The sequence below is a fragment of the Nannospalax galili genome, unplaced genomic scaffold (genome assembly GCF_000622305.1).
Source record: "Nannospalax galili isolate Female #2095 unplaced genomic scaffold, S.galili_v1.0 scaffold441, whole genome shotgun sequence".
NCBI classification, from domain to species: domain Eukaryota; kingdom Metazoa; phylum Chordata; class Mammalia; order Rodentia; family Spalacidae; genus Nannospalax; species Nannospalax galili.
The window spans coordinates 6,895,260-6,907,184 of NW_008348089.1; the positions used below are offsets into that span (position 1 = coordinate 6,895,260).

The window sequence follows — 11,925 nt, forward strand, 5'->3', positions numbered from 1 at the left end:
ATACAAATGAGTCACAGGTTGCTAAGTCTATCCCTCTTTCCCAACAGTTTTGCTAAAACCCATACTTGGAATCTCTATGGACACTCACTCCTACTCAGGAGGCAATCGTAAAGTAACTTTTCATTTACATCCACTAGTCACAGTTTTTACAAGTGTCCCAGTTTTAATTTTATTAGAAAATATAACTATTGATGTTGACTCACAAAATTAATGATAAATGATAATCACATTATTTGACATGACGCCAAATATTTAGCAAAGGATTCGTTAGTTTTTTTTGTTGTTGTTGTTTTGTTTTTGTTTTTTTTTGAGAGAGGGTCTCCCTGTAGCCCCAGCTGGCCTGGAACTCACTTTGTAGACAAGGCTGGCCTCAAACTCACAGAGATCAGCCTGCCTCTGCCTCCCAAGTGCTGGGATTAAAGGTGTGACCACCAAGCCCACGCCCAGCTCAATTTATTAGTTTTCTAAATTCTGAGATTTGGGGGATGATTACAGAATACTTCTGATTTACTTTTGTCACACATTAAAAGTCTTTTTCTTTATGCCTAATTTATTTTGAATTCATATTATTTATCAGCATTATACAAGCGGACTCTCAAGGGAATAAATCACTAAGAAATACAGCTTTATTTTTCTGCTTCATTACTGAAACATTCCTTTCAGCAATACAAGAAAGAAGAAGAAGAAGCGTCAGCTCCGCAGGGTATGTAGTCTGTCTACTTCAGAGTCACCAAAGGTGAACCATAGAGAGGAAATACCTGCCACTGAACAGCTGCACATCTGTGTTCTATGGTTCAGGAACATGAAACACCAGAAATTTTTACCCACAGAGAATCTCTTCCCATAGTATTTTCAAGATATCCTTAAACAGAAAGATACACACAGGCACACAATTTACTAACATCACCTAAAAGTGGTAAGTTAATACTAGTACCAAGATGTCTTATATGAAAATAAAAGCTTTGTTTTGTTTTGTTTTCGTGACAGCTAGCCCCTTTATGTCTCATTGGACACTCGGGGCAATGAAGGATTTGGCTCTGGAAACAAATATAGACTGCGTGGCAGAAATCACCAGTTCGGTTTAAAAAAAAAAAAAAGCAGTTGGCCTTACACGCCCTAGGACATATGGACATTTCGAAAAATGGATCTCTGTGTCCTGGCTGGGAAACAGGAGATGCCACATTCCAGAAGCCTTTAGAAAGTTAAGGAGGTGTGGGTTCTGGTTTAAGGAAGTGACAAAATCAGTCTCCTTTGACCTCCATTCTCCAAACGGGCCTGTGTTCTTGCTTCCTTAGCCCTAGCTAGCTCCAGATGCATGTGGTACAGACACTATAGTAGTTCTTCCTGTCCCTGAATTGTCTTTGAGACTTTCAGTAATGACAGGTTGCTGATAGCCTGTCTAAAGAGCCTAGAGAGGAATCAGGGCTGTGGCTGCATGCAAAGCAGTTCACATAAAACGAACAGAAGTCACTCTATTCTCTCTCATCTTGTTCTCTCTCTCTCTCTCTCTCTCTCTCTCTCTCTCTCTCTCTCTGTCTCTCTCTCTCTCCCTTTCTCTGTGTGTGGTATGCATTTATGTCCATGTTCCTGTGTATGGGTGCATGAGGACATGTGCGTCCAGGTGTGTAGGGTCCAGAAGTCAATAATGGGTACTTTCCTCAATTACTGCCCACATTATTTTACTTTACTGTTTAATTTAATTAATGAATTTTTACTGAAGTGGTCTCTCACTGAACCTGGACCTCTCAGACTTAGCTAGGCTGGGTGGTCAGGGAGCTACAGGCAACCTTCTGTCTCCATCTCCTTGTGCTAAGATTACAGGCACCTACCACTGCACACAGCTTTTTATGTGGGTGCTGGGTTCTGAATTCAGGTCTTCATAGTTACATAGCAAACACTCCACACTTGAGCCATCTCCCCAGTCCCCAAATTTAACTCACTCTTAGGAAGCAACATGTTTAGTCTCAGTCCTCACTGAAGAGCCTTACATCTCTGCTTTAGACCACATGTGGGGAAAAAGAATAAAATTTAAACCCCTATACCAATAGGGCATGTAGTATAAGCAAAGAATGAATTGTGAGACTTCAAATGGGGCTGACTCAGGCTATCACTGAACTCACAACAGATTCCCAGACAGGACTAAGATGAACTTCCTGATCCTCACATTTGTGTCTCTCTTTGAAGAATCTACTAGAATAAATCAAACGATGGAAGGCCAGGCACGTCAAGTGAGGATGCAGCATCCACAACAGTCACTTCTAGAACTGGTATAATGAAAACTTTCCGCTTTGCACCAGAGAAGTCTGCAAGATCCAACGCCCTGAATAAGCTCCACTGCATGACCTGGGCTGCAGTGACTGAGCTCTCCAGACCAGAGGGACTGGAGGATTTCCTGAATTTCAGATTCACCAATCTGCCCTATACTCTTTTGCCAGGCAAGGGAAAACTCCCTTCAAGTTTTTTCTGGGATGGTGTCCAGGAGACTCCTAAAACAATATGGGTTTTTGTCATTGCCCCGATTTCCACCCAGAACTTGAAAGTAAGGCGCTATTGCTGAAGACACCACACACTTCAGACACAGGACTTGGAGCAATCGAGCTGGAACTGACCTGGAAGCCTCCTCCTTGAGGACCATCTCTCATAGTATGGGAAGATGCTATGCAAACTGTCACAGGAAGAAAGCAATCAATAGCCTTATCCAGCTGCAAAGTCTATGAATCATAATGATCAGCCCAGAAAACTATCCTTAAAGGTGCAATAGTGGCACTTATCTTGGGGGTAGCCTACGGCTGTCTAATCGAATGGGAGGGAATCCATGCCTGGTACTATAAACTTAGCCAAACACCTGTGACTAGAGAGGTTCTAGACTCTGGAAGAGAATCTAATATTGCCACTTTCCTAAGTCAACATAATTTCTTACTATATTCTAAATATTGTTATATCCACAGATAAGTGTATCTCTCATCACTCATCAAAGAAACTTCTTTTGACAAAAGATGGTGACTTTAAAAGTTCCACAAGTGGTCGAAATGTCGAGAATAAGTGACCAGGGAACGCCTAGGCACAATCGATACATCTACAATACAACCCTATACCTAAAGCTCAGGGGACACTGTGGAAGACAGAGCAAAAAGTGTACAACTCAGAGCCCCAGAATGCTTACCATTAAATAGTGTCTCCTAGAGATGACTGGAAGTGGCACCAAAGAAATCTCAACAATTACGGCTGCCTAAAAAAGCCCTGTATCATGACACCAGTGTGGATGGGGAAATTCTACAAGGTCCCACCTCTAGGTGAAGAGCTACAGGCGATCAATTGTTGCTGAGGAAGAAAGAATCAGTTTTTTTCCAGGGATGAGTTCCCTGATAGGTTATACAATCCCAAGTGGTAAGCCCTAAACACATGTACATACAAGTATCAGTGAATGGACTCAGTAGATCATATATATTTATACATGTACATATATATTTGTGTAACAATAATAAAGAAGAGGTCACACAAATGAGTGGGGCATGGGAAGAGTTGGATTGGGGGAGAGGGAAGGTTGGAAACAATGTAAACACAGTCCTCATGTATGAAATTCTCAAAAAAGTATTAAAAACAGAATTAAACTTAAAAACATCTCTGTTTACTCCCTGCATTACACTCAGGTATTTTTTGTCTTCACACATTGAAAACACTCCTCAGAAACCTCCTGGAAGGCAACTCCTGTCTTCAGTGGAGAGCTAGGATTCTGTGGTCTTCATCTTGTTAGTGCTGCAAGCAGGCCTTGCAGTTTATATTGCCCTGTCCCTGTAACAGTAAAAGGTCAACCAGTCCCAGCCTGGCACACTCTCAGATACACGGACATTTCAAAATGTGGATCTGGGAAACAGGAGATGTCACATTCCAGAAGTCTTTAGAAAGTGAAGGCAAGGCAGAGTGGGTTCCTGTGACAAAATGAGTCTCCTTGGACCTTCATTCCCCCATCTATCCTTGAACTCCAGGACCCTCAATCAGAAACTGGACTGTTGTTGACAGAGATGCTGTCTACCCGTGCCACTATATTTATACCCTAGTACATGCTCTAAGAAATATAGCTCGGAGGGCTGTAGAGACAGCTCAGTCAGTAAAGTGCTTGCCTTGCAAACACAAGGGCATGAGTTCAATCTCCAGATCCACAGTAAAAGAAAAAAGAAATGAAATGAAAAGTAAAAGAGATGAGCATGGAGGTTGGTGCACACTTATAATCCCAGTGCTGGAGAGAAAGTCAGGTGAATCCCTGGGGCTCACTGGTCAGCCAGCCAACTCTACTTGTGGAGTTACAGGCCAGTGAGAGAGCCGTCTTCAATAAATGGGTGGTGCCTAAGGAATAATACCTGAGGCTGTCTTCTGACATCCATACACATGCACGCATGTACACACATGAGTATACACACCAAAGAAAAGAAAAATAGCTTAAAGTCAATTTTTTTCTTAATGTTGCTTTAAGTTTATATAACTGTGTATAAATCTGTAATGCTTTAATGGCTCAATTTAATAATGTGTATTTTTAAAATCAATCATGAGTTATATTGCAACTGAATACTTTAGTATTCCTTGGTATTTGCATGCATGTTAACATTTCATAATTTTAAACCAAACGGTTATCATTGAGTTATGTGTCCAGCAGGTAACATTCTTTTGAAAATTGAGGAATCCTAATGTACACTCTCATTGGTTTTGTTACCTATGAAAAGTACTGAGCCATTACCAGAAACTGGTTATTCTAAGTTGGCATTTTTGGGGTTGGCTGCTCATATAATGTTTCTGTGATACAGGTCACTTTTCCCCTAAATATCTTTGAAAAGTGTTGCGTTAGAAAAGGAATAATAATTGACCACATTCTATGTATCAGACTTAATCCTCTGGGAATTAGGATATCCATAAAATAAACACTAAAATGGCAAACATAAAAATTATTTTCTAAAAGAATAATATCCCAGAATACTAAGGTATAAGGCTTACATTTGCTTTATTTCTGCCATTTATGTTTGGTTTGGTTTTATTTGCAAACCAGATATAGCTTTGTGTTACACTATTTGCCACAATTGCAAAAGCAAATTAAACTACACATCTTCACAAACATATATACAAACACAAACACTCAGACACAACAATAAAAACTTATTTACAGAGTGAAAATTTACTTCCAAGAAAGGGATTGTGCCAGAGGACAAGCACCCAAATATGACAGGTTATTCTCAATTTCATTAATGAGGAAGGTAAATCACTGAGTCTCTCATGTCCAATCAGGGTTGAAGGTCCAGCTGATTAAACACTTCCCAAGAACAAGAGTGCTGACTTCATCAGCGAAGAATGACATAGAGAAGTCACCACGTCTCTGGGATTTATTTCTTTACAGTGTTCTGTACATTCTAAACACATAATATTCAAGAAGATTATCAAATGGTAGTTGGAAAAGTCAGCTGACCTTGAAATAAAGAACTTACTGGAAATAGAAAAACAGACAAACTCTAAAGGACTCATGGGCAATGTAGCATCAAGCTAGGCATAGCATAGCCTATAATTTACTTATTGTGTACTAAGTTGTGCAGCAACTATCATAAGTTATTGGCATACTCCTTCAATTTATACCTAAAAAACTTTCTTAAATATATAGTTCAATAGTAAGACACCCCAAGTAAGGAAAGGTAACACGTGACAAAAGGAACCACTCTGGTAATTGTCATAAATTGGTAATAAACTTGCACTGTAGTCTAGAAAGCACTGTAGAAACCCAGCAATAAATACTTCCAACAAGTCTGAGGACCTGGGCTATGGCACTGTGCTGCAAGCAGTTGGCTTCCCGGAAGTCCAGCAGTGATTACTGAAATGAAACACACCTCTGAGAACTAGCGACGGCAGAGATTCAGGAAACTGCTTGCATGTTCAACAGACTGCTGCCAGAAAAGAAGGCTTAGGAAATGCAAGAGCTTCAGAAGAAGATCAGTCTTTAAAAAATATAGAAGACTGCTTAAAGAACGGCTTGCTCCAATGTTAGGATAAGGAGACAGTAATTCACCAAGATGCAGAGGAAAATATAAAGTGACAAATTTCAGATACAAGAAAGAAGCCAAATTACTAGAATTATGTCACAATTTTAGAGTTGAATATCAAAGGCTTTTTTATTATAACTCCCACAATGCTGGGCTCTACCAGTTAAATTTCCTACCATAGAGAAGCAATGCTCCGGAGTCAGGGCTGGGTTGTGGCTCAGGATACAAATTAAACAGCTCCAGTAACAAAAACGGATTTTGACAAATGCTACAAACTAGGCTGCAAAGGAAATATTCAGTTATGCAATCAACTATTTTTTCCTCTTTGATATTATTACATATCTAACTTCATTCATATTTTCTGACCTAAACATATTACAAAATACATAGTTTGTACAGTTAGTTTGGTCGAGGGCTTCATAATAACCTAATTTAACTCTCCGTCTATAGATTTCTTTGGAATCAACTTTTCATTAGATCTTCTGCCACAAACACATTGATTAAACCCACATTTACTATATGAATTTAAACTTAAACTATGCTTCCTTTCCATGGGAAGAGAAAAGGATTCATAAATTATACCAGACGTCAACTTTTGTTAAGCAAGGTACTCAAAGCTCTATGCAAATCCTTCTAGAAGATAAGCTGTGTATCTCCAAATATGGAGTAAAACAGCCTCTGCATAAGGCATGTTTCCTCAAAATTATACTCGTCATACTTTGTGTTTTCATTAAGAAATTGAGATTCATAGCAGGTGGAATAAGAGAATTGAGAGTGAATGGGATTGACGGCTCACAAGGCTTTAAAACAGCAACAAGAAGATGGGAATACCAGCCTTGCATGTCCTCCCTCACCTCTTCTACTTGGCAAGAGCAGCAGTATTGAAGATGGGGCCAGCAAGACAGGTAATACAATACGCAGATACCGCTGGACCTGAGTCAAATCAGGGATCAAAAGAAAATATACCCTTAGGCTGGGGGTATTCAGCAGGCAAAAGTACTTGCCAAGCAAGCCTGATGATAACCCATGGAGTAGGAGAAAATCAGTTTCCAAAACTTGCTCTCTGACCTCCACACATGAACATATAACTGCTAATAAATATTTTTAAAATGTAAATAATATATGATGGTGTTTTAAGAAATGAAAATATATTCCTTCAAACCTCCTCTCCCTTCTGATTAGTAATTTTTATATCATATAATAAAAAATCAGTTTTGTCTAGGTAGTCTGAGGAGCATAGTGGAAGGCACAAAGATTCCTCATCTCTAAGGTTTTCATGAAACCAACCTAGTAATGTTAGAAGAAATACAAGACAAAACATACAAAGTGCTTCTCATGTAAGAAGTTTCAACTCATCATGACCACTGCTATGGTTATTGATAAAATTGTATCAACCTCATCGTTTTCAAAATACAAAAGAAAGAAACAACTATGTTTGCATACGTTCTAGGTAGTGTCTATTTTCATCTTTCTTAAAATGATTTTCATTGGGGGGAAAATATCCTTAGGATGAGGGTACAATCAATTATTTGTTCCCTTAGTCAATATTTTTCGACTGTGTGCTGTGTACTACTAATCTCTGATGATTCACTATTGAGTCAATCCCAAACTACACATAAAATTACAAACTGCAGTAAGTGGCACACGGCACAACACAGAACTAAAGAAATATAATAGAGAAACTGACACAGCAAAGGAAGGCAAGAGGGTAGGAACACCTGAGCTCCTATCTGAAGAGAGAGGAAAGGAGGGGTGGCAAAGCTGAGGAAGAGTGGGGTTGTGCGAAAAGAGATGCAGAGTGTGAATACAGGAAGTTGACTCAGAAAAGGTGTACAGACTTTATCTAGCGTTTATTGCAGTAGTAACGCTTTGAGACTATTCCATTTGTGTGATGCTGTGGCTGTATCCCTATAGTAACTGTAGTCTTCTGCAGAGAAAGATTATTACTAAGACCAAAAATATTCCATAAGAATGAACAAGATGAGGGGGCTGGAGAGATAGCTCAGCGGTTAAGAGCACTGGCTGCTCTTACAGTGGACCCGGGTTTGATTCCCAACACCCACATGGTGGCTAACAACAGTCCGTAACTCCAGTTCCAGGGAATCTGATGCCTTTTCATGACCTCCGTGGGCACTGTACAACATGGGTGCACTGACATGCATGCAGGAATACACTCATACACATAAAAATAACAACAAAAAAAGAATGAACAAAATGAAATAGAAAATTGTCAGTCTTTGAACACACAATCTTTTCTGTCTGAATGTCTACCAATGAGGTCTAGCCTGACCTCATTACTGGACAGTTAGAGTCTCATCACTTCCCAATCTACCCAATGTGTGCATAGAAACTGGAAACTCAGCTGAAATTTTGCCAACAAATGCAAAATCTTTTAAAGAAAACTAGTATTTTCCAAAACTGAATAGTTAAACTGACAGTTGGAGAAAGCATTTACATACAAACTAGGTAGAAGACACAATATTCCAACTTCACTATAAAATACTGAACTTGGTGTTTGTCAAACTTCGTGGTGTATAAGAATCACAGGGTGGACTCTCTCCCAAAGCTTCTGATTTGCTCACAGCATGGGGACTCAGTGGAGAGCCAGCATTTCAAGAGTTACCAGGAGCTTCTGTTGCTGCTCGGGAACACACTTTGAGACTTGTGGCTCTAGGTTAGGAATTAGCCATAACATAGTCATAACGTGTTCTTTCACAAAAGACCTTCAGGTTTTATTTGGTATCATGGTACAGATAAGTTACTAAAAAATATTAATCAGTTTAATTTTTAAAAACTTTAAAAAATATGAATATAAGTAATCTAAAACCAAAGCCTATGCTCAAAGTTCTCAGTGAATGGCTAAGTAATTTGGCCAAAGAACTTTGTTTTCAATGACTAAGCAGAAATATTTTAATGGTTTTTAATATCATACCAACAATGTTTGGAAGCATTGCTGACCACTATCATTTTTTTTTTCCTTTTAATTTAGCACACAGAAGCAGATAAAATGCAAGACCAGTAAGAATATTCTGTACTGTTTGTTGCAGGTGAGTATGGCCAGCTTTACATTTTTATAATTACCTTTAGCTCTAGAGTGAAGCATGTTTCTTTCGTTAGTGTTTTCCCTTGGCCTCTCTATCTTTTCCCTACTCCCTCTCTCACCCCATACTTCATTTTTTATTGTTAACTGACACTCTTGCATAGTGAAGCGTATGTCTTCTATAGAAAGAAAGCAGATCTTGTCATTATCCAATAGGGAAATTATGCAGATGCTGTCAATCATACAGTAGCCAAGATTACATTATCAAAATGATACACCTGTGACATCTATTCCAAAACAAACTGCAAAGAGACCAGCTGACAGAGAGATAGGCTGATCTGCCCCTACTATGTTGGAAATCACTCCATTCTCACATGAAATTGCTGATATGATAGGCTTTCACTTTTGTAGTAACTTATCTACACACTGTCAACAATATATATGAAAATATTTTAATTCAACAAATCTAAAAGTAATTCCATCTGGCTATTGAAAGTCTTATCTAATATGTGTAGTTTCTTTACTGTCACTATAAGATACTTCTGCACAGTCAAGCAGAATAAATAGGTTCAAAGTCAGTTCTGATGTTTCCCCTTATGTTTGTAAAATGAAAAAACGCATTTTAAACAGTTTCATGGTTTGTCTAAAAATTATAAATACACAAATAACTTTAGATCACAGATAGGTCATACCTCTATTAGTAATTCAGTTTCTTACCAAGAAACAGAAAAAACATCTTTAAAAGTATTGCTACTGAAAACTTCCCCACTTCCTCTGTATTCATGGAAAATATTGTAAGAGTAGCTCAAGTATTATGTGGGTTCACATATATAAATCTAACCTATCTAATAATTCTAACAATTCACTAGTAAAACTAAGAGTAAACACATTATTTAATGGACTGGGCATTTATGTGATGGCGAAATACTAAATGTTCAATGACTGTCCATCAGTAGTGTTGTTTTACAGTTCCTCACACCTCTTTGGAACAAGCCTAAGAAAGTTTTAAGTAGGAAAGTAATGAAAACATGCTAACACAAAGAGGTTGTATGTGCACCCTACCATAGCCACTAAACTCAACACTTTAATGTGCTGTGGATACAGTTAAACATTTAAAGTATCATTTCCCTGGAAATACTTTACTTTTGTAGTCCACTTGTAAACTGCTTAACAAAGATATACAGATTTGTCTTCTCAAGTGCAGAAATACTAACAATGAACTGCAAGAACAGAAATTACCAAACGCTGTACATCAAAGACAGACCCACTCTCTACTTGGCACAGTATATAGCAAAATCTAAATCTATTTCAAAGCAAACTTATCATCCTTATGTCTTTTTTTTTCTGTTCTGTAATCCAGGAGATTTGCATCTTATACTTTATAGGTATAAGATATACCCATACTTTACTAACTACACACCCCCTTTAAGATAATGACACAATAAGTCTGACCTACCACTCAAGTCTGTGGAGACAAAGGCCAGTGTGAAATGCTACTGTCATGCTCTGAACTCCTGGAGTTCTCATCAGACATGCAATCCCTTATTGTCATGGGCTATAACTCTGTGTTTAGGGATTATCATCAGATACCAGTAGTTCCTGAAGGGCAGGCCCAGAAGTCCCTATGCTCCTCCAAAATGCTAGGCTCACCCATTGATTATGGCAGGCCTTTTAATATGAGAATTACAATAAGTAATGGAATACAACCAAACTTGGAATAATTATTACTGTCAAAATGTAAATATTTCATTTTTCTGCCGCATGAGTCTAATGTAAATTAACATTCCCTGGCATAAAGAAAAGTTTTAAAATAAGAAACAGTTGGTGACTCTGATGGTGTTAAAGTATTCCATAAATACGACTTTTGGTGGTCAGTAATGGTATTTTTTTTAATTACAATTATCTCTCTATGCCAACAGACCCAAGGGTGATGACCCACAGATTTTGATCTGACATAAGGTTGCTTAAGCACTGAAAATGTATCTTAAGCTAATATGAATATAAAAAGAATCCTTAACTTTGTTTTCATAGGCACATACTGGGGTTCTCCAAAACAGTGATTGGCTTTTTTTGTTGTCTTTTTAAAATCAAAACAGTTTTGATCAAGCTCTTTTTAAAAAGTGAAGAAAGTCACTCTGACAATAGGTTGGCTACTTTCTTCTTTGTGAACTAGTGAAAGTGTAGTTACAATACAGAAATTCAGTGTGATAAAAACATATTTGGCAGACACTTAAGGAAAACTCAGTTTAAAATTAAGCAGGTACTATTCTATCACAGCTCAGTCACCAGCTCTGTAGAAACACAGAAAGAGCACACATAAATTTGCTAAGGCACCGTGATAGACACTGCCCCGGTTACGTCTAAGCTTCAAATTATATCTTTATAATTGGCGCCTGTTTAAAACAAATACAAAGAGAAACCAAAAGAAACTACGCTGCAGCCTAAATTAAAAGTACTCTAGCTCTTCCCCTACTAACTAATTTGTTAAGAGTCCGTAGTCATGAACATAAACGCACTTAGGTGTGGGCTGTCCATCCTCCCTAGGGCTTTAAAAAAAAAATCTATTTAAAACAGATGAACATTCTTTTAACAGCCCTTGGGGGTGGGGAGGATGGAGGATGTGTGTTACATTCCAGTAGTGCACAACTGGGGAAGATTTCTTCTGTCCTGTGGTCCTAGCGGGGTCTGAAGAGTTAAGGGGGCAGACACTTGGGACAGGAAACATCGCAGGGCACCAGATCCCTGACATGCAGGGGCACTTCTACCTGCACAAATCTGAGAGGTTTTCAGACTTCCTTCTTTCATTTCACAGAGGAGGTTCCACAACAAGGAAAACAAAACAACAAAATTGGAGGGGGGGGGAGAGAG

General features: G+C 38.5%; 1 protein-coding gene across 1 annotated transcript in view; it reads right to left on the bottom strand.

Annotated features, from left to right (window-relative positions):
* Window positions 1–11,925, bottom strand: part of Ccser1 (coiled-coil serine rich protein 1) — a 1,141,328-nt gene that overhangs the window by 1,128,272 nt on the left and 1,131 nt on the right. The window lies entirely within an intron of this gene.